The sequence below is a fragment of the Clarias gariepinus genome, chromosome 7, assembly GCF_024256425.1.
Source record: "Clarias gariepinus isolate MV-2021 ecotype Netherlands chromosome 7, CGAR_prim_01v2, whole genome shotgun sequence".
Taxonomy (NCBI): Eukaryota; Metazoa; Chordata; class Actinopteri; order Siluriformes; family Clariidae; genus Clarias; species Clarias gariepinus.
This window is the reverse complement of record NC_071106.1, coordinates 12,242,032-12,264,736: the sequence shown is the minus strand read 5'-3', so window position 1 is coordinate 12,264,736 and position 22,705 is coordinate 12,242,032.

Below are 22,705 nucleotides of genomic sequence, written 5' to 3'. Positions count from 1 at the left end.
CTGACAGATCATCCAGCATTGCAGTCAAAACCTTTTATCTTGAGCGAACGATCAAAGATCAAGGTATAGAAATCCAGTGTGCAGTTTAAAAATGTACTTGGGATGCTCATGATTTATTCCACCGAGTAATAAGAAGTATCATCATCTCTGCGTTCACCTGTTTCTCACAAGGATGTTCTGGGTTGCGTTTTTACTTCAGTCAACCTCTTGAAGTAGATTAATGAGATATTTAGAACTTGCACTGTAAAATGATTTAGATTGTATTAGATAACATGAATAAACAAGTATTTTATAAGTGGTGAGAGGGCTTACTTTTTCTTCTAAACACAGAATTAATGATTTCACCTATCCACTTAGTGTAAGTATCTCACTTGCGCTGTAGACTGAATGCCAATAAAATTCCCTGGACAAAAAAAAATAAATAAAAAAATACAGTGTATGTGCATTGAAATACAAAACAGGTATTCAGTTCCAGTACCAGGTCCTTGGCGTTTGTAATTTCTCACACTAATCTATCCTTGTAATTGTGAACCTTAAAAAAAAAATAATAATAATAAGATGTATGAGAGATGGTTGATGAGGCAAAACATACATGCCCACATATTCAAACTCATCATGTTCTTCATTAGGGTGAAGCCAGCAATTATAACCATAGTCCATGGCATGGGTTAATGAAGAGGTAAGCAACAATAACAGCTAACAGCAAAACAAACAAAAGGAAGAGGAATGCAGCATGCTTTAAATAAGACTTTGCAATGAAACCAGGGTGTAAATAGACAAACTAATTAAGAACCCGCACAACACAGGTGAATCAGGGAAAAGGAAAGCAATAACAGAACCAAAATCAAAACAAAAGCAGAATTAAACATGCACAAACATTATTTGCAGTGCTTAGAGATTTGTGTCCCAATTTGTTTTTTCTAAGGGAAAAAAAAAGAGCAATTTCGTTATTAAATACCAAATGCATGTATTACTAGGTTGATGCAGTCACCTGACTATTATGCAATGTGATATGTGAAAGGACAGAAAGTGAAAAACGGAGAACATGCATATTTGCGAGAACATCCATATTACACAGGTTTAGGTAACATTCCTAGAGAATGGTATTTTTTTATTTTTTAAAGGTCACAAACGTGTCTAATGTTTTTAAAGATGTGTCTGTTGTCAAGGCAGTAGATACTGTATAAGTAATCACCTTGTCCTCATGTGCACTGCACACGATCGGCAGTATAGTGTAAGTCATTCCCGTCCTTCTCCACATATTGTGCTATGATTGGCCGGTTAAGCTGTTAATCAAGCTGACAGCTTGACTGTCAACCCTGATTTAAATGTTAGTCGTCTCCAAAGGTGGGTAGTAACAAGTTACATTTACTCTGTTACGTTTACTTAAGTAACTTTTTTTTAACTTACTTCTGTGTTTTACTGCATCATACTTTTTACTTTTACTTGAGTAGATTTGTGAGGAAGAAACGCTACTCTTACTTCGCTACATTCAGCTACACTCGACTCGTTACTTTTACTCCGCTACATTCAGCTACACTCGACTCGTTACTTTTCTAACCATTCATTTTACACATGCAGCTGGTAGCTTGCAGTAAATACAATGTTTTTTTCATGTTTGTGTGATTATATGTTAACTTTAATTACATGTAATGTTACTTCAACAATCTATGAATATATAAGTATATTTCAGTACAGAATTAACCGCCAAAACACGTGTTGTACATTTTTATGCATTCCGAAAAATATGATGCATCCCTGGCATCATATACAAAGCTTGTTTCACTTGCGAAACAACAGCTTTAACAGACACACACTTCAGCATATATATATATATATATATATATATATATATATATATATATATATATATGTGTGTGTGTGTGTGTGTGTGTGTACACTTTAATATATAATTATCATAATTTCTAAAAAATTAGACATTGCAAATAAAACAGTTACTTAGTACTTAAGTAGTTTTTCACCAAATGCTTTTTTACTCTTACTTGAGTTATATTTTGGACGACTACATTTTACTTCTACTTGAGTAATATTATTTTGAAGTACAGCTACTCTTACTTGAGTACGTTTTTTTGGCTACTCTACCTATCTCTGGTGGTGTCGGCTGTTATTTTACATCTATCATTCACACACACAAACACGCACACACACACACACACACACACACGCACACACACACAAACGACCAGTACAAAATACATTTGTGCCTTCTTGTGAGTTATCTTGGAGGAAACACACAAATATAGAAACATAACATGTTGCATTTTGAAAATCTGGTATCTGCACACACACACACACACACACACACACACAAGCATTATCTTATTCTACATCTCCCAATGCTCACACAAAGGTTATTGCTCTTGATTTTTAGTCAAGTTTTTTTTAAATGACCAACTACTTGTGGTGCTCGATAAAACCTCTTTGTAGATTATCTGTTAAATCGATCCGAGCAATCGTAAATATACAAACCAAAGACGTTTTTCTGTGAGCTCGTAATAGTGCCTCCTATGCAGAAGATCACTTCCTCACCTCCAGTAACGGGAACACTTTGTGCAAACAACCTGTTCATGTGATAAACTAGAACCATCTGTTCTCCCTCCAGAGTTGAAATGCCTGATTTTAATGTCTGGTTCTATGGTCATTCCATGGTGACCATGGATAAAGGGCAATCAATGTTTGATTCCAATGAGGGCTTTTGAGAAATGACTACACATCCAGAGAAGGCGGGAAGCTATGCTATGTGCAAGCTCTCTTTGGCCTGTTATGTTCATTTTTGACTGCCCAATATTACCCTCATTAAGTCCTGTAGGGCCCTTTGCAGATCACGGTGGCATTTTGATTACATCCTGCACCTGACAAGAAGTTTGATGATTTAGATCCAAGCTTTAATTACATATAAATAGCACAGTCTGTGAGATAATGCTGTCAGAGGCTACTGTGGAAATAAAGGAAAATGTCTTTTGGGTGTTACTGTGTTCTAACAAATTGTCTTGTGAAAAAAAACAACAACTTTGTTCTGGCATTTGGATTTCTTGGAGCTATTGAAGCACCTTTAGACTGCCCTTTGCCGACTTTGATAGCCGGCACATAAAAAGCATGTCTCCAACAAAGTGGCACAAATACTTTTGGCAGTCCCTCCTAACCACATGAGTAAACCTGATGGGTTTTTCCATTAGGAACCACAGAAGATCTTCAGTGAACCAGCATCTTAGTGTTGCAAAAGGCTTAAAAATCAAAGGCCTTTCTCAGACAAAGGGTTCGACGGGACCTTTGGCAACCCCGGTGATCACAAAGCTGAAAACTGTAGGGGGTTTATTTATAAGGGATGATGTAGTGCTGAATCCCAATAATACAATTTCTTTTCCCCACTTCATCTCTAGGTAATTACAATATTTATAAGAGCGGGCTAAAAAAGCATTAACTCCAGCACTTTATTGCCTTCTTTTCTTAAGAGGTTTATTTTAATGAAAGTGCTAAAGTACTTATGCAATACAATAACATGAATAAATATGAGGTGTCAGGACTTGTTTAAAGATGTCCACCGAAGGTAGGGTTATTGCCCTTATTGCCAAGGACACTGGACTTTTCAAAAAGGTGAGGAATTATTTTTAAGTATTAACCAAACTTATAACTCACAACTTAAAAACAAATTATTCCACACTATGGTTGGGAAACAAGAGTTCTCCATGATATTACTTAAGGCAGAATACTAAAGCTAGAAACATCAATTTTGCCAAGCTTGCCAATTTATGTTGCTGAAACTGGATGTTTTTGCATGTGTCATTATGATCAATTTAAATTTTCTTTAAAAACCCCAATGTAAATCAAACTAGAGTGTTTGGCACAACAAGGTTTGTTACAGATATCTTTGGGTGCTGTGGGTTGTGGGGTGAGACCTCTGTGGATTTGGCACATATACCATGGATGCTCAATTGGACTGGGGTCTGGGCAGTTTGAAGGCCGGATCAATGACCCTGCACTCTTTACCTGCTAAGATCCATATGCAGCAGGCTGTTGTACACTGGGTGTTCTGTCGTAGCTAGCAGTTTTAGAGGTTTGTGCTGCCTTGGCCTTTTCTGTGGAATTGGACCGGATGAGCTGGCCGTTGCTCCCTGTGGGATGGGGTGAGCCTTAGGTGCTCACGATCCCAAATAACACTGATTATTAATTAAATACCAGCAAACCGGTGACAGGTACATATAAGATGTATACCGTATGTACATGTACACTATATATACTGTATATAATAAGATATAGTCTGTCTTGCGTTAAAATGACTACGATGCTATGCAAAGAAATTGGAGTGATATCACCTGCGGCAACCATCTTACCATCACTAGGTGTGAAATCAGATTGCAAGCTTTCAATAAGCAGAAAAACAAAATATTGCCAATTATAATGAGTCAACAGCCTCTGCAGTCATGAAACCACGGATGCAGCAACATCAAAGTGTTGGCTGAAGCACATGTGCTCTGCATGTTGTCATAACGAATTGATAATTCATGGCGCCTTCTTTGTATTACGTTGATGAGCTTGAAGTTCATGAGTGGGATATAGAGGAAGGGCTGTGCATGCTCTCGCTCGTTCTTTCGCCTCTGCTCAGGGCCTGCACTTTGGAAGGCTTAATTATCCACCCACTTAAATCACTCTGACTTATCACGGAACACAGATAGTTTCATATGCTTTCATTTGGTCAGCATGAATTCTAAGCTTGGATTTTTATTTTTTATTTTTTTTTGCTTTCTTTTAAAGAAACTGTTTCATTTCTTTTCTAAAAGACTTTGTTATTTTATGTGAATTATATTGTCAATGCCAATCAAACCTCCAGGCGTAGCTATTACCTTTGATGTAAACTCCAGAAGGTTTGATTTAAGTATAAAAAATGGATATTCTGCAGAATTACAGGATGTTGTCTTGTTTCTCGGTTTCATCAGCATATGAATTTAATCATTTGGAAAAATTGCTCCTTTTTCATGCTCCTTCTTTGAAGTCAAAAAATCCCTCACTATAAACAAAACTGATTGTACCAGGATAATAATATCAGTGGTATGTAAGTTCATTGGAGTTATTTTAGGCTGGACATCTTTCATGCTTCAATTAAATGGATTTCATTCAAAATATTTAGGATTTAGTCACTTTGTCTTCTAGTATCTGAAACTCCGAGACTGTTAATAGAGTCAAATCGCATTGCTGCACAAAGCACATACTTCACAACATTGTATGAGATTTAGTGTTACTTGAACTAATTTAATCATGACATTGTGGCTTTTTACAGCAGTAAAACAATCCGATCGTGTTCTCGGGCCCTGAAGACAGCGTCTGTCCTTGTCATTCTCTTTTCATTCGGTTTGTTCAGTGATTTTATGACTTGAGGGACAGGTGAAGGAAACTGATCTCTTTGTTATGTGGGAGTAAACCTGAGTTTCTGATTTGATTTTTCTGTATCGATGTCAAAGCTTCATCTTATCTATCATGCCAGCTGTGTGATTGTCAGGTTTATACCGCAGCGCTGTAAATTCTAAAATCTGATTGGTTGATCAGAGGTGGTGATGAATTCTCCATAACAGCAGTTCTGACAGGAGCGTTGGCTGTAATTCAAGCCAGAGGTTAGAATGAAAGCACTCATTTTAATATGTTATCTTTTTATAGTAACTATAGAAGGAAACAACTTTTTTTTCATAATCCCAAGGGAGAATGAGGGAAGGGCTGTGTGACATGTTCGTTAATGAATTAAAATGATCATTACTAGGACCCACCCTCTTGTTGATTATTTTTTGTTTTTTATTTAATTTAGGCCTAATTGGCCATAACTTTATGATGGAGCACCTTTATAAGGAATATAGGAAGAAATACAGAAAAAAAGAAATACAGAAAAAAAGAAATACAGAAAGAAAGAAAGAAAGAAAGAAAGAAAGAAAGAAAGAAAGAAAGAAAAAACATGCCAGATGTTAATGTTTAGGAGTTGTTGCTAAAGCATTTCACTTGGGACTCGAACCTTTAAAAGTTATAATTAAGTACAAACCCAGGATCCCTACAGTATATACAGCAGTTCTTCTTTACATGGTGCTGTCAAGTGGAAATTCTGGTATGTAAATAACTGATGGCACAGGGGTATAGAAATGCACAAGATTGGAAGGGGAAGATTTGAACCCACCATTATTTTCCTAAAAAGATTTAGTGTTACTAGTGCTATTGCTAATTTTGAACCTATACCCTAATGAAATTGTGTACACTGTATTATAAAGGGAATCGATATATTTAATCATAGTATAAAGAGAGAGTGAGATAGATAGAACGAGAGAGAGAGAGAGAGAGAGAGAGCAAATATCTCCTCTACTGCTTGTATATGCATTGGTGCTTCTGTCAGCTTTTGTTCTTGTTTAATCAGGATCAGTCAGATGGGTAGTATGTATGTGTGTGTGTATGTGGGTGTGTTTGTGTGTGCGTGAGCACGTGCATGTCAGAGAGACAGACAAAGCCCTAATTTGACATGTATTATGTCCTAACCACCCACACATTATTAGTTATAAAATTGAATGTGCTAATAAGGGAAACATGGTCTGGGTTTACCTAGGCTGTTTTTTTTGTTTTTGTTTTTGTTTTTGTTTATCTGGTCTTTTTTTTTTTTTTAATGCTTGTTGTTAAAAATGTTTTCCATGAAAGAGGGGAAAATCCTAGAAACACCCCTATTGTGTATAGATTTATATTATCTTATATTAGTGTTATGTATGCCAGCAGTTACATTTCATAGCTTCAAATTTGTTCCATTTTTCTTCTTTACTTCTTAATTTTTTTTATGCGACTGCTCTTATGTCTGTGCTCTGAAATCTCACCCTGATCATTATCGTCACTTCAGTGTAGTTATTTTGTGTCTTGTTCTGCTATCATTCCAGGCTGTGTAAATCTACCCCCTGGTGTCTAGCATGGCATTGTAAATTCCTGCATGTATCCTGGTATAATATTTCTCTGAATTCTAAAGCCCCTTTTTAGACATGCACCCCTTTGCATATATTTTACTGCAATTTAAGGGGTCAGCTTCATGTCTGAATGCACTCATCCCAACAAAAAAAATTTATTCAGAAATCCAAAGATTTAAAAGAGATCTGTTAAATCTTCTCCAGTAGATTTAACAGATCTCTTTAAACATAGAACAAATATGAACTGCATGAGGAACGTTTACAGATAGGCATGTACACAATGACAATGTATTGACATAGGATATGGTATGTAAAGTGAGCCAACCGATCCAGACAGTCTAGAAAATGGTGATGTAACGCCATGCATATGCTTGGTGTCAGATTGGGTGGGAATGCTGGTTGGATTATTTTTTGGGCGGGACGTCTGTGTGTAATGCAGGTAGTAAAAAAAGTGATGCTCTTTTTAATCCTTTATCTCACTGAAACCATTGAAAATTTTTGAAAGTCTTAGAAAGATTTTAAACTTTTATCATTTTTTGTTGTTGTTGTCATTTTTATGTTGCAATTCGACATAACAGCATGTCTCAGACACCCTTATCCACAGGGACTTATGTTTTCATCTTGTCATACATCTGTGCAGTTGAGGGTTAAGGGCCTTGCACAAGGGCCCAACAGTGGCAGCTCGGTGGTGCTGGGGTGGATCTGCCAATCAGTAGTCCAACAGCTTTAACACTGAGATACACCTGCCCACCTACTGTATATGGGGCCTCATGTGTCTATGGTAATAATTTTTCAAAATGTAAATACCTACAAATATTTTTAAAACATAGATAAAGTTAATTGCACCTTTATTTAAACAACAAAACAAATATATTTTCTACAAATATGATATAACTTGAGGTACTTATACTGTCACTTGAAACCAAAGTACCAAATGTGGTTCTTCACATGATTAACGATTAAGCTCTGTAATGTTAAAATTTATGCTTATCTAAAATAGCTTAAATAGCATTCCTTAATGGATATCACAAAGCTATTAGTGTACCAAACTTTGATTTAACCCCTATAAGCAAACCTTAAAAAAATCCGTCCATGGCGATGAAAAATGGAACAAAATAAGGAAAACTGCATATGTATCATGTCACACACCATTAATGCTGTCGGTGACTTTCAGACATTTTACAAGATAAGCTGGGTGCATTTAAAATTCACAGAACATGTCTCTGTTTAGTGATTGCTACCAACAAAATGTAAAAAGCTGAGAGAGAGAGAGAGAGAGAGAGAGAGAGAGAGAAAGCACATGCTTTCAAGCTCTGCCATACTAATGCTTCTAGTCTTAAAACTTTCGCAGGATTAATCCTCCTCCCTAGTGAGTATTTATGATCTGAGATTCAGAGTATCAAGACTAATTAAACGGCGTACATACTGCATTGCGCACACACACACACACACACACACTCTCTCTCTCCCTCTCTCTATCTCTCTCTCTCTCTCTCTTTAACTTATCTTCGTGAGAGAACACGAAAGCACAAATAACCACTTTCAAGTTACCGCAAAGTCAACTTTTGATTTTGAATATTTGTTTGAAATATTTTCAACTGCCACAAGCAAGGGAATTTTAAGTATTGCTTATGTGGGATTTTGTTCAACGTGCACCCCTGGGTTATATTATACGGCATTTGATTTATTGTCGAATCGCGCAAGAATAGCAAATATTTTGCCACAACCACAAATATGATTATAAAATATAATTCTCAAATAAACCCTAAGAGCATTCAGTAAAACTATCAGCAATTCTATTAGTTTTACAACCATGGCAAAGTAGCAGAAGTCCTACTTTTAAAACCAATTAGACTAATTGTAGCTATACTGTTTCATTTTCCTAATGAGCAAAGCAAATGTCATTAGGCCCAAACTTCAGACCCAAAAGAAGTCAGATTAAATGGAAACCGTCAGGAGCCACAGCCAATCAGGAGAGAGGGATAGAGAGAGTGTAAACAAAGCAACCAACAATGACGAATTGGCTTATGTACACTACCTGGCCAAAAAGAATTTCAGCCATTTCAGCTGCAAAAACAATAATGGCCTGCATCAAGCAAATGACTGTGGTTGGAGATCACTTAAACATTTGATAAAGTTGCAAAGTAAATAAATAAATTAATAAATAAATAGACATTAGAGTTGCTGTATGTTACATAGGAGCATTTCCACACACAATGCGATAAGAACTCACAGGATTGGGCGTAAACAGCTGTTTGGCCATATGAAAACCCCTTGTTTATTAGGAAATAAAGCCAGAATGATGGCTGCGTCACAGTAAGAAGGTAAACATATGTGCCCATCATGCATAGTACCCCCTGTACAAGTCTCTGAAGGGAGTGTTATGATCTGGGGTTGCTTCAGTTGGTTAGGTCTAGGTTCAGCAATGTTATGTGGCAATACAATTAAGTCAGCTGATGATCTGAATGTACAGAATGGTTACCACTCATTGTTTTGTTTTGTTTTCTAATGGTCCAGGCATATTCCAGAACTCAAACTGTGTGAGAGAAAGTGATCCTGCGAGTATTAGGAATCATTTTTACACATAAACTGGCAACCACTTAGAGATTAGACTTTTTTTTTCCAATGTGTTTCTTTGTTTCATATTTTGATAAGTTAGAAAATAATAAATGATAAATGATTCTTAGCCTTAGTTCTTAGCTTGAGAACTTATGATAGCCAGATTGTGACTAACACAAGATTCTGTTGAGTTTTTCCACTTTTTTATTTTTTAACTCAATATTTATAAGAAGGAACTGAATGATTCATTTCCTCTACTTTGACAATTTGTGGATTTTTATATTTGACTATTTTTATAATCTATTCTGTACTTTATAGCTAGCATGCCATCATTATCTGTCTTTTTGACAGGTTCGAGAACAAAATACACAAAAAACAAACATAAACCATCATTACGAAAAACAAGTACAGTTTTGTTCCCTAGATAAGATTGTACATAGCCAGCTAGCGTTTGCTTCCAGGCTTTGAAGTTTAACAGTCCAGATTCACAGAGCCTCAGGGAAGGACCCTGTAGTCAGCCTGTGGTCTGGCCACATTTGTGTAGATAATAATGTTGTTTTATTCTCATTCCATTTCGGTGATACTAAAAAAAATGCTATTAAAATATCTACTATATGAGAGAGACAGTAAAAGATTCAGTACAAATTACTTGTTATTTCATGCAATGAAATCACTGCACAGGGAGAACTATAATACATGGCATGTGTCATCTTAATAATTTTGGCCCCCACTGTATATTTCACATTTGGTGTTAATACTATGTAGGCATGCTATTAGTTTACATCAGAGCCTTGAATTCTCTCTTCCGAGGGATGGAGGACAGTGTATGAAATCCCGAAACCAAAATTCCAAATCCAACACCATTCATTAGTGGGTAATTCTCCATTCATAGTGCATTTAACTATTATATTCCAAAATATTCAGCTGTAAAATGGTGCCAGTTGGATGAATTTAATCATCAAGCTGGTGTGCTGGCGGCCTAAAAGATCATATCTAAAATAGACAGCGTATAAAATCTCAGGCTCTCAAATCACGTGTGCAACTGGCTAATTTCAAAACCTCCCTGTTTAATTTCTGTTTAATGGAATGCACTCCACTTCATTTTATTACTGTGTAAATTAGACTCTGTTAGCAGTGCAGTCCTTAGAGAGTAGAGGTAACCTGAAGCTATTTGCTCTTGTTCTCCAGAGTGAAACACCTTAAAGTGCATTAAAAGCAGGCAGGCGCTGAAGCAGCTTGCCCTCCAGGACCCCCTATCCGATTTATTAAAATGCAAAGATGGAGAGGACTTGCGTATCACTGGACCTCCGAGATACATAAATCATCTATTAAGCAAACAAGCACTATAGTAGCTTTCATCCCGCATCTCTCACCTGCGTCTCTCTCCCTCTTTCTCTCTTTCTGTTTGTTTTTATGTTTTACTTACACATACAGTATGTCATAATCCACACCCTTTAAAACGTTTATTGCACTTAAAAACAAAAGCATGGTATGAGGAAGATCACATGTACAGTATACTGCCATATAGATAGTACACTCTCTCTTTTTCTCCCATCTTTCATTCTTTTTTTCTCTCTTTCTCTCTCTCTCAAACCGAGTGAATGGACCAGGACAAATGATATGACTCCCTATACGCTGAACCCCAGCTGTGGTTGGACATGGCTTTACAGTGGAGAGCTTGTGGAGTCCTGCTGCTTTGACTCTGCCCACGTTCTAGAGAAACCATCAGGGAACTTTAGGGTGTGGGCAGCCATGAAAAATTCTTCAGCAGCCTGGCCAAGCTCAGCAGAAATGAACCCCCCACTGAGGAGATTTTCTCTGGGAAAGTGGCTGATCTAGGCTGCATTAGACACAGACCCAGAGCTTTGTCAGTTCTAGATGACACTGTATAAAAAAAAGAAAAAAAATTATGAAATAGAGCTTCTTGCTCTCGGTGTGAGAATTATTGTGTTGTTTGCTAAAGTGGGAGCATAAAACCTGACAATGAAGAAAGACATGTACAACAAAAATCATGCTGACTTTCTGTATTTATTGCAACATACAGGCTAGATGAGGCAATTTGTGTATTTACAATGCTCTCTGCTAGAGGAAATATAAAGCAGCTGTGGTGATGTTAGCGATATCTTTTAGAGCTGTGAAAAATAACAAATCATAAAAAGGATTAGAGGTAAAACATCTTCTTGCCTTTTAAACGGTAAAAAAATGATAGCGTGTCATTCAGTGTTGTCGAAACTGGACTCCTATAGAGCGAAGTGCATTTTCCTAGTCCTCGATATTAGCGCTTATTTCAGTGACTGAGAAACTCCTCATGAGAGTGACATAAGCTACTTATACTGAAGCTTATAAACTGGAAGCAACTAAAAGGTTTTATATATATATATATATATATATATATATATATATATGCTGCCCTTCTGTTGAATCAGTATTTTTTTTACATTTAAATTAAAAAGAATATTTGTACCTCGTCTGTCCATTAAAAGTTTTGTTTCTCCCTAAGCCTTTTCATCATTATTTGTTCATTGTCTTTCCACTTTCCTAATCAAGTTGGGTGAATTGGTTTTCAGGACCAATAGGAAGGTTAAATCCCTGAATTTACTTAATGTAAGAGTGATCATTGATTATCAATTATTTACCAGTAAATTGGTGACAGGATCATGGGCACCAAAGGCTCGCCAATGCCTACAGGGACCAAAATCCTGCCTGTCCGGTCTGATCCCAGAGAAAAGCCAATGCAGCACAAATTGCAGAAAAAAAGTCAATGCTGCCCATTAAAGAAAAGCAACAGAACACCCAGTGCACCACAGTCTGCTGGCACAGGGCTTAGAAGGCAAAGAGTGCAATACTCCAAACTCCCCAGACCCTAATACAATCAAGCACCCATGGGATGCACCTGACAAGCAAGTCCAATCCACAAGGGCCCCACCCAGCAAACCACTACACCTAAAGGATCTGCTGCCAATATTGTGGAATCATGCGCTGAGGATCCAAAGTGTCACAAAGAGAACATACAGAACACTTGATGTTGTAATGTTACATAGTACATATTGTTACATACATATTTTAACAATATGTACTATGTACTTCAACAGGTAAGTTATATAACTAACATTATTTCTAATTACTGCAATCTAAGACCTCGTTTCAATAACATGCAATTACCTTGACATTTTTTTCCTCCTACAACTCGATATGTGCTATTTTTGAATGATCTTGATGGGAAAAAACAAGACTCGTCATCCATTGATCAATCGAACATACTGAGCTGACCATTTAGAACTTAAACTGTATCTGTCAAGCAGGAAGTATTCAAGAGTCATATCCACTTATGAAATGAGTGTAGAGCCATCTTAAACGAAGAAATTAAAAAGGACAGAACAATCCCTAAGACCCTTTCAACAACGCCTTGATTCCATCTGTCAGCGCCAAAATAATACCCCAGCTGGGATTGAAATAAAAGCCTTTTCTTTCTCTTCCTCTCTTCATCTCTCTTGCTTAGCCTCATGCACACTGGGAGAAGTTGCAAGAAAAGAGAACATCGGGCCAATAACCACTTAGCACCTTCCCCTTTGTCTCATGCTGTGGCACCAAAATCTACAGCCCTCTCATGTTTCCAACAAGCTGCTAAACACAGTCCCAGTCCTCCCACGGAGATCCCACATGAACAAGCCTAGGAATGCTACAACACAATCAAATCAGCTCAAGGATAATGAGCTTGTTTTAATTAGTGGCACTGTGGATTGGATTATAACTAATTCTCACTGTATACTCTTTCTCAAACACTTCTCCATTATCCAGGGCTTTTTTGTTGTTGTTGTTGTTGTTGTTGTTGTTGTTTTCTTGCCTTATGAGTCTGTCATATTAAAAAAATAAAACCGAACGCACAAAAACTGCAAGGTTTTGTTAAACGTTCAGTGGATGAGTTATGGTGAAATATGATCTGTCAAGCACAAACAAAGCACACAGCAATAAAGGTTAAGGAAACTTGCCGGTTTTATGTCTTTAATGAGTTCCTTGATGTACTTTTAACATTATTTTTATTCCAACTCATAAAAATGTGTAGAAGTATTCCTAGCTGTTACAATTATTCACTTTCAAGGGAAAGAAAATCTATACATTTTTTGGCCTCACTTCTCAAAAAAAAAAAGCCTTACATTCCATCCCCTGAGATTAGTGCATTTCACATTCTCCTGCTTGATAACGATCTTTACCCATCCTATTGCGGATAATTTATTCCACTGGGCTGGGCATGAGGAACAGTTTCAGTGAGTCACCTGCAGCTGAGAGTGAACTGGCCCATAAACGCATGGACGACCAGACTGTCAAAAGCATCTTGTCCACACTAATATATATAACCATGGCCCGCCCCAGTCAACACATTTTCCTATCTTATTAATTAGGGCAATTAAGGTAAGGGAAATATTTATATAAATGGCTTCACTGTCCATGGCATCGGTTGATGTCGACACCATTAATCAGACTATTGCTCTTTGTCTAGAGTGCGGCACTGAGAGAGCTCGAGCATGGGTTGCGTTAATGAATGAATGTGTCTTGCCTGCACTTAGTGTAACGAAAGCACCTCTTTACTCATGAGCTGAAATAAGTACCGCTAATGACTGTGCAGGCTTCAATCATATCACATTTGTGCCATGACTTTATAACTAATGACTTATTTCTATTCATTTACAAACAGTTTTTAAAATTTTTCAAAAACAGATGTTCACTGGGTACAATGCAGTGATCTCCGGGATGATTGGCACCTTTCTTGTAATTTCGAAGAATTGAATAAACATTCATTTAGTCATTCATCAATTCCAGTAAGCATTTTATCCTGACTGATTATGGTGGATTCAGAGCTTATCTTGGGAACACTGCATGTGCAGCAGGGATACACCCCAGAATACATGCCAGTCTATCACTGTTTACCAAAAAACCCAGCGGAAACCTACATGGACATGGGGAGAATACAGTAGGCACAGAAGCTTCACACAGGCAGCAAACAGAGCTCAGGATAGAACCAGGAACTCTTGGAGCTGTGAGGCACCAACACTACCCGTTGTTTCACTCTGTACCTAATTACAATTTGTAATATTTTGCCCTTAAATCAAGATTCTACATCACCGAGACTCTTTCTGTTACGAGAAGACATGTGCAGAGAAAACTTGGGCTCTCCTGCATACAGAACATTTTCACCTTGTTTATATTCCTTACTTTAGGTTCCTTTATATATTCCATCTTAAAAATTATTTTGTTGGATTACCAGAGGCGACTCACAGATGGTGGGGAACCCCAAAGACTTTTAGCTAGAGCTACAGCCAGTGTGCCTGTGGTGTATCCACCCCTATAGCTGATGCCAGAGTTATGCGGCTGAGCAACAGCAGCAGATTGCCAGGTGGCATTGCTCCCCCTCCTACCTTTTTTTTTTTTTTTTTTTTTTGCTTCATGATGGATATTGTTTCTGATGTTCTACCACTTGTATGAAGGGTCAGGCGCCCTGGTTTTTGATGACTGTCCATGACACCTTACCTTCTGTTATAAAGAGAGGACGATGTCAGGGAATCACCAGGAAGGCACTGGACCAAACCTCCCATGACCTTCTGCATATTACATACCAGATGAGTACCAGATTCTACCTGATTGTAAGTTCTTCCTGATTTGAGTCCTATTGAGTTCTATGTTGCATAATAATTACTTACTTACTACTGTTGGGCTTTTGCATGCTTATGCTTACTTGGTCCACATTCATGATTTACAGTCCGTAGTTCATGTTGATGTTTGTTGCGTGGGTTTGTCATGATGTATATAATATTTGAACTTCAAAAATATTTTTTTGTTTTAAATCACAATTGTGATAAGATCTCAAAATTCACTTGGTGCATTTGATCTTGGCTTGCCCTCCACCTGCTTAAGACTTGGCCGTGATTTGATCTCAGTTAGTCCTGGTCTTGAACTTGACTATAGTGGTCTTGACTACAACTGTATATCATCCTATAAAAATGTCTTTTTAACTTTTTGTAAGAGGCAACATGGATTTAGGCTTAAATATTTTATTACATTTTTCATGATCCTATTAGTTTTACCATCAGTAACCTTTCACCACACTTTGCACAGTGTACAGGAATTTTTGAATGTCCTTCACTTAGCCATAACATAAAAAACTTTGAACATTAAAACATCTAGGTTATAGTGCCCCTTGTGGCCCTGGGGCAGCTCTGGCCCCTCAGGGCCTGGCTCTGCAGGGTTCCTGGGTGTGGGTTGCATGATACAACCCATGCATCTGATACATCCCATTGGTTTTTGACCAGGGAGCTGGGGAGTTTGGAGGCTGGGACAGTGGCCTTGGGCCCTTTGCCTGTTGGGTCCCATATGGGGTGGACTGTGTGCATTGATTGTTCTGGAGCCTTTCTATTGTGGCCAGCATTGACTTTGTTTAGCTATTTGTGCTGCATTGGCTTTTTTTTGTGTGTTCAAGTCGGCCTTGAACCTGTCACTAGTTTGCTGGTGATCAAGTTTGTTTGTGAATTTTGTGAATTGCCCTCTTTGTTAAAGTTCTACTGTAACACAGTGCAAGTGTAATTTTAAAACTTTTTATTTTACTTTAGTAAAATATTTTTAGTAAAATACTTTTTAACTGTATAGATACCTTGGCAACAGTCATCTGTATCTTTTGCGTTGAGAGTTTTTTAATTATTTTTTTCATGCTGAGTACATGTTAATGATTTTGGCAAACTTCTCTGATAGAAAATACCATTTTTTATATAAGTTATTGTGAGAATGTTTCCTGTTAAAGTATTGGCAGTATCATGGCTTGTCATTTCTTCAGTCATTCAAGTGGAAAAGTTCTGTAATTTTATTAAGATTTCCTTTTGCCAATTTTCTTGAACATTCACATCAACTTGTCTGCACCCCCTTCTAAAAAAAAAAAGATTTGTAAAATTCAGTCACAAACGATGAGTCATGAAAACATATTAAGAATTTATGCTCCATGCACACAGACTTGAGGTGGGAATCGAACCCTTGACCCTTGAGGTTCGAGGCCACATGCTAATCACTGCATCACTGTGATGGCTAAATCTGAAAATATTTGGAATACATATTCTTTCTAGTAGCAAAAGATTTTTCACATGAAGCTGTTTAAAATTCTGCAGCTTATTTTATTCTGACTTCTGATGTTATTTAAGCATTCTATATGAATTTCATGCTGGAATGTTAGCTCTTATTTCATTTGTTATAAAGTTTAAAATGAAAAATTGATGTTTCCGACTGGGCTTTTGCCTGCTTCTGGAGGTCAGAAACCTGTAACTTGCACTCTTATTCCTTTTAATGATTCCATTTCCACAGATTTCATTTCTGAGCCTCTCTAACATTGGAGTTAACATTTTGAGACCGAAATAATTTCTCCCTGTAATGCAACAATACACACACAAATGCAGCACATTAATACTACGTTTTCACCTAAATCTAACCCTGTACATTAACTTCAATAAATGAAACAGCTCCTTTTGTGGGAACCAGCCAAATGTCCCCTCAAGGTTAAAAATGCATTGTGTGATACACACACACGCACGCACACATACACGCACACATATACACACACCTTTTCTAATAAATGATTTGAATGAGAAACATCTACCTTGACCTTTTCTTGCTCTCTATGAAAATCCTGTAGCTCATTAAATATATTAAATCTTTCACTGCAATAAAGTGTGTACATATAGTCACAATTTTTGAAACTCAAATTTGCTAAGGGCATGAGCTTCAACTAAATCACCTAAAATATTTGCAGGTTAAATAGGAAAGCAAAAATGAAACGATGCTCCTGACTTGCCAAGTGCCTATAGAAGAAGGGAGGAAAAAAGAAACAAAAAAAAGAAAGGGAGAAGGTAAAAGCATGAGCTCCTCTGCTGCCCCTCACAGGAGACAGCTGCTAACTGCAAGTTCTCTCTCTCTCGCTCTCTCTCTCTCTTTCTCTCTGACACACACACACTCACACTCACTCACCCATGACTTTGGTTCCTTTACAAAAAGGGAAAATACAACATAATGCAAGGAGACTGATAAACCAACACTTATTTTGGATGTGACACTTATTTTCAGATCAGAATCCTAAACATCCCGATAACATACAAATCCTCTGTGACCTTGTTCTGACCTTATCACCCTTCACATGCACGGATAGAAGGTATTAACCATCTTTCACATTAGTGATTATCTGGTCCTACAGTACATATAACGAAGCTGTGTGCAGCTCAGCAGGATTGTAATGACCAGCAAGGTTCGGTCCTCTGTTGCATCCCACACATTTTACTGTACTTATTCCTGACCCTTTTTGATTGCCAGTTTTATTTTTATTTTTTTATTTTTTTGATCATCTGTTTTCCTATTTTTGTTAACCCTTAACTCTTTCTGTTTACAATTTACTCCTTACAGTTGGTTCTCGATTCACTTCCAAAATATGTTCATTGATTCCTGGTACTGATAACACTGTCTCTTATGATTGGATCTTGTTAAATTTAAGCTCATTTGCTGTGTTTTAATATAAATACTATTCATACGTCTTATTTAAAACCTCACAATAGTGTATGCGGTATGCAAAAATAACAGTGTGAATAAAAAAAAGATGTGAAAAAGACAGCAAAGAAAGACATTTAACGATATGCATCATTCTGCATCACGGGTGTTCTAGCAATCCGTAATGAACTCTTGGACCCCGGCATATGGGTGAAAGTAGGTCGAGGGGAGAGCAGCTGCCTGCCAAAACCCATATTCAAAACCTGTCACAGAAGCCAAAACATATGGTGGTGTAATATCATCTTAAACAACACTTTGTCTCCTTAGTAATTGCTTTTAATGGCTAATGCAAGATACAAAACTAGCTAGCTTCTAATACAAGGCAAAATGAAGCCAGAATTGAGTGCAGTATTTGGTGTGTGGAACAAGGGATTGTTCCGATTTTATGCTATTTGGGATTTAACCCCATAACCTGAAAGTCAGTTGATATTTTAAAGCAGAATAAGTGGAAATTTTAAGTAAATCTTATAAATTTCTTAGGACTATCCACCTTCTCCATGGTTCATTCTTCTCTCCTTTTGGCTTCATAGTATTACTTAACACTTCTTTATCCCTGTAACTGTTGATTGCTAACTGTCAATCGCCAGCTCAACACTAGCTCCGCCAGCCATGGTTAGTTACCAGTCGCCAAAGGATATGTGTTGGCTAAGCAAAATAACTGGTTAAATAACCAAACAAATAATAATATGTTGAGAATAAATGGTGTTAGTGGAACTGTTGTACTTGTATTAAAACAATATCACACTCAAGGTTGTGCTGTTGTACTGAATATCAGCATGGTCATGATGCCTCCAATCACATCACAGTCATACTGATATTCAGTACAAGAGCACTGCTGTTGTGTGATACTGCTGAATTAGGTCACCAAGCTTCACTTTACACCATACGGTATATTATGAGCAGATATCATAGGGATGTAACATGTTATAATGACTATCTACAATGTTTTTTAATGTTTTAAGTTTTAAAAGTGTTATTAGAAATTAAACAAACCTAAGTGTTCATTTTTTTGTAAAAGTGTTTGTTAAGCCCCAAATGAGGTCGGAACTGCACGTGATTGCCATCAATGCGGAAAGGCAAATGACCAATGTTAGGGTTGTTAAGAGAGACAATGAATCTTCCTTTAATCTCAACCAGCTGATCAACAGATGATAAATGATCAATATTCATGTGTGGATCTTTTTAAATATTCATGTAATAAACACTTTAGTTCTTAACTGGATCTGACAGCTTAATTTGACGCCGAACAGAAAATGGGTTTGTTATGCCGTTACTGTACCCGACCTACTCTTGTACCAGAACAAGTGCACTCTTGTTCCAAAATAAAAGGAAAAGCTGTTGTGTGTTTTTTTTTTTTACTGATTTATTAACATCGCCTTTTCTTATTACAGTGCTGAATAAATTTTTCATCACAGTAAGTGTGAAATACTTAATATGCACAACAATGGCAATACAAATATGGCAGGCCTAAGAGTTCTGAGGCCGTGACATGTAGTCATATGATTGTGTGGTACAAATTCTTATTAAAATTGTTACTAGATTCCAGTTGCCTTTATTCTTGCACATAATAACTTTTGTAATGTTGGCTATGATTTGCACCACCGTAAAATGTAAAAAATAATAATTATCTGATAACCATGGCTGTATGAAATCATCTATATCTTATGTACAGCTTATGGCAGGTATAATGGTTTTATATAGATTTTTGAGAAAAGATCCCTCATTTATTATTCCATGTAGATGGTTCATGTTGAGTGTTGAGGTTGTTTTAACTGAAAGCACACTAATGTAGCTTTGAAATCATCTGTTATAAGTTTACTCTGTAATATTACCTAAAAAATGTACTTACTGTGTTTGCTCATTTAGGAGCATGTGAAGTGATGCTCATTACCTAAAGTGCTGGCTGTCCATTTGCATTTAAAATATCAATAGCTCCATTTTAAAAAAAAATTACTGTAACATACAACTTGACCTGCGACTAAGTTTGACATGGTTAAATATTTTTTTAAATATTATTAAAATAATGCCACATGCCTCCTCCTGAAGTGTTCATGTAAAACCTCAGGCCAGCAGTGTAGGGGGACATTACTTTTTAAGGCAACTAATTACATTACAAAATTACTGTCTGTTAAAAGTAATCAGTTACATTACAGCATTACTTTCTGATAAAAGTAACTAATTAGAGTACTTTTTCATTGCAGAAAAAGAAAACTCCTTTGTGATTCCTTATGCATGTTGTTTTAGTCAAGACCTTTATAATTATTCTACCATCATGGTGAATTTTGATCCATAATCTGTTAACAACTAATATCCCTGTCTCACTAATGCGGTTTCGCGCGGTGGCCCTAAGTATAGTTCATCATGATTCATAACGAGTTTTGGTGCTGTGATTGGGTTTTCATCTTTCCACACGTCGGTCCTTACATAGTTAAACCGCATAGGTGAGATAGGGGTATAACAGCTGGAATAACAAAGGGGGACGGGTTATCGGGGGCGGGGCTTGTAGGACGACTTTTACACACACACAATAATGGAATGAGTGCTGTCTGGCTCATGGATTACATAAATTGTCTGAATAACTGATTACATTTTTAAAAAAGGAACTAAATAACTGAGGACTTAAATTGCGGACTTAACGCGTTAGATTACTCGTTACATTTAAAAGTAATCCAAGTACTCTACTCTAAAACATTGTAATGCGTTACACCCAACAATGGACAGGACATAACATTTCATTTAGGACATTTGATTTCAGTAGTGTAGATGATGTTTTATATAATGTATATACAGTTTATATATAACATACAGTGTATATAATATTTATATACATTTCTTATAGAAAAATTAGCTTTGCTCTGAATATTTCTTTCATTACTTGTATGTTAAATTGTTTTTGTAGCCCCAGAGGTGTAAAGCTACAGTGTTAACCATTACCTGTGCTTCTTTCTATTTACAAGAATAGTGAACATATTAAAAAAAAACAATTCGACAAAAAATACAAACAGTAGTAATAAAAGAAATTTTCAGCATAAAGCTATTTATGTTCATATACTATGAAACTAAGGGTCAATTATGTGAATTACATGTGATACTATTATTTGTTCCACTCAGATTGCATATGGAATGTCTTATTCTGGGGTTTCACATGAAGACTTTAGGAAGCATATACCATGAGTTTAATAATATTTGAAAAATAATTTTACCATGTGAAACATATTCATACGTTGAGTTGTGAATGTTGCCTTGTACTATTAGTGTTTTGAATGCAAATGGACAATCAGTACTTTCTGGGACCCTACACATCCTGGATGGAGGAATGGAAATATGTAGCCACCTTAATATTACTCTTCTCCAAATGTCTGGAAAAATTACCAGTTTTATTTTATTAGGAAAGTTTATGCATCTAAAGTTCTTGCTTCTTGAATCACATATGAAAAACTTATGATCCAAAAGGGAATGCAACCTATTTAAGAAGGCCATATGGCTGTTGAATAAATGATTTTCAAAATATCATCAAATAATGGATGAATAGCTGAATAACAGCCACATCCATATGGGAGCTAAACAATCAGGAAAGGGAATGGACACTTTAAATAGATACAAGATACTTCATGATACCATTGTTTTATATAAAAAACATTTTTAACACTGCAGCTCTGACAATAGTTCCTGGTGTATTAAGTGATAACATTATTTTAATGTTCAAATACATTATTGTTTAGAATAATGAGAATGGCTAATTTAGCCAAATCCAGTTTGTAGAACCGTTGTATAAAAGCTATATCACATCTGAGGTTGTGCTCTAGTACTGAATATCAGCACGACTGAGATGTCGCATAAAATATCACGCATAAGATATTTAGTACAACAGCACAACCTCTAGTGTGATGTAGCTTTTATGCAACAGTTCTACAAACTGGATTTATTATCGACAGATGATGATTTGTTTTTGGTTAAATTTGTACAGTTATGTGCAGTACATACTGTATAGTCAAACATCCTAGTATTGTTATGCTCTACATCACCACTCGTTAAATGTCTCTCGTAAAAAAAAAAATAAGATTGGATCATATCTCTTGTGGTTTCATCTAGTAGTGTTTACTAATTTGTAATGAAGGCCCAATGAGTATCATGAGCTCTCTATAAATGAATAAATAATTACTATTAGCATAATACTGTATACATTTAATTAGATGTATTTTAAATATTTTTATACAAATTAATTAAAACTGGAGCTGGGATAGAAATAGAGAAACTATTACGCTAAAATAACTCAGCACACACACACTGGTACACTGCATGGATCCAATAAAGGACATGGGTGGATAAAGGATGAATGGCTGGATTCCCCCTGCATTACTACATTTTCTACAATGCAGTACTTACTGCAAAAAAAAACACGCACACCAAAATTTATTCACTGAGTCTGAATACTCCTATGCAATAGTACATCTACTGCTGGATAATTCTCCCAATCATTCCACACTCATGCATATGCAAAAGTGATTTAGCTAGTGGATAAGATCTAAATACATTACCACTGAATATTTAATATGTTGTCTCTTTGCATAATAAAATCTGGATCTTATTTCTTTCCCTCTGTCTAAAAGCGTGTATATTTCTCTCGATGTGACTGC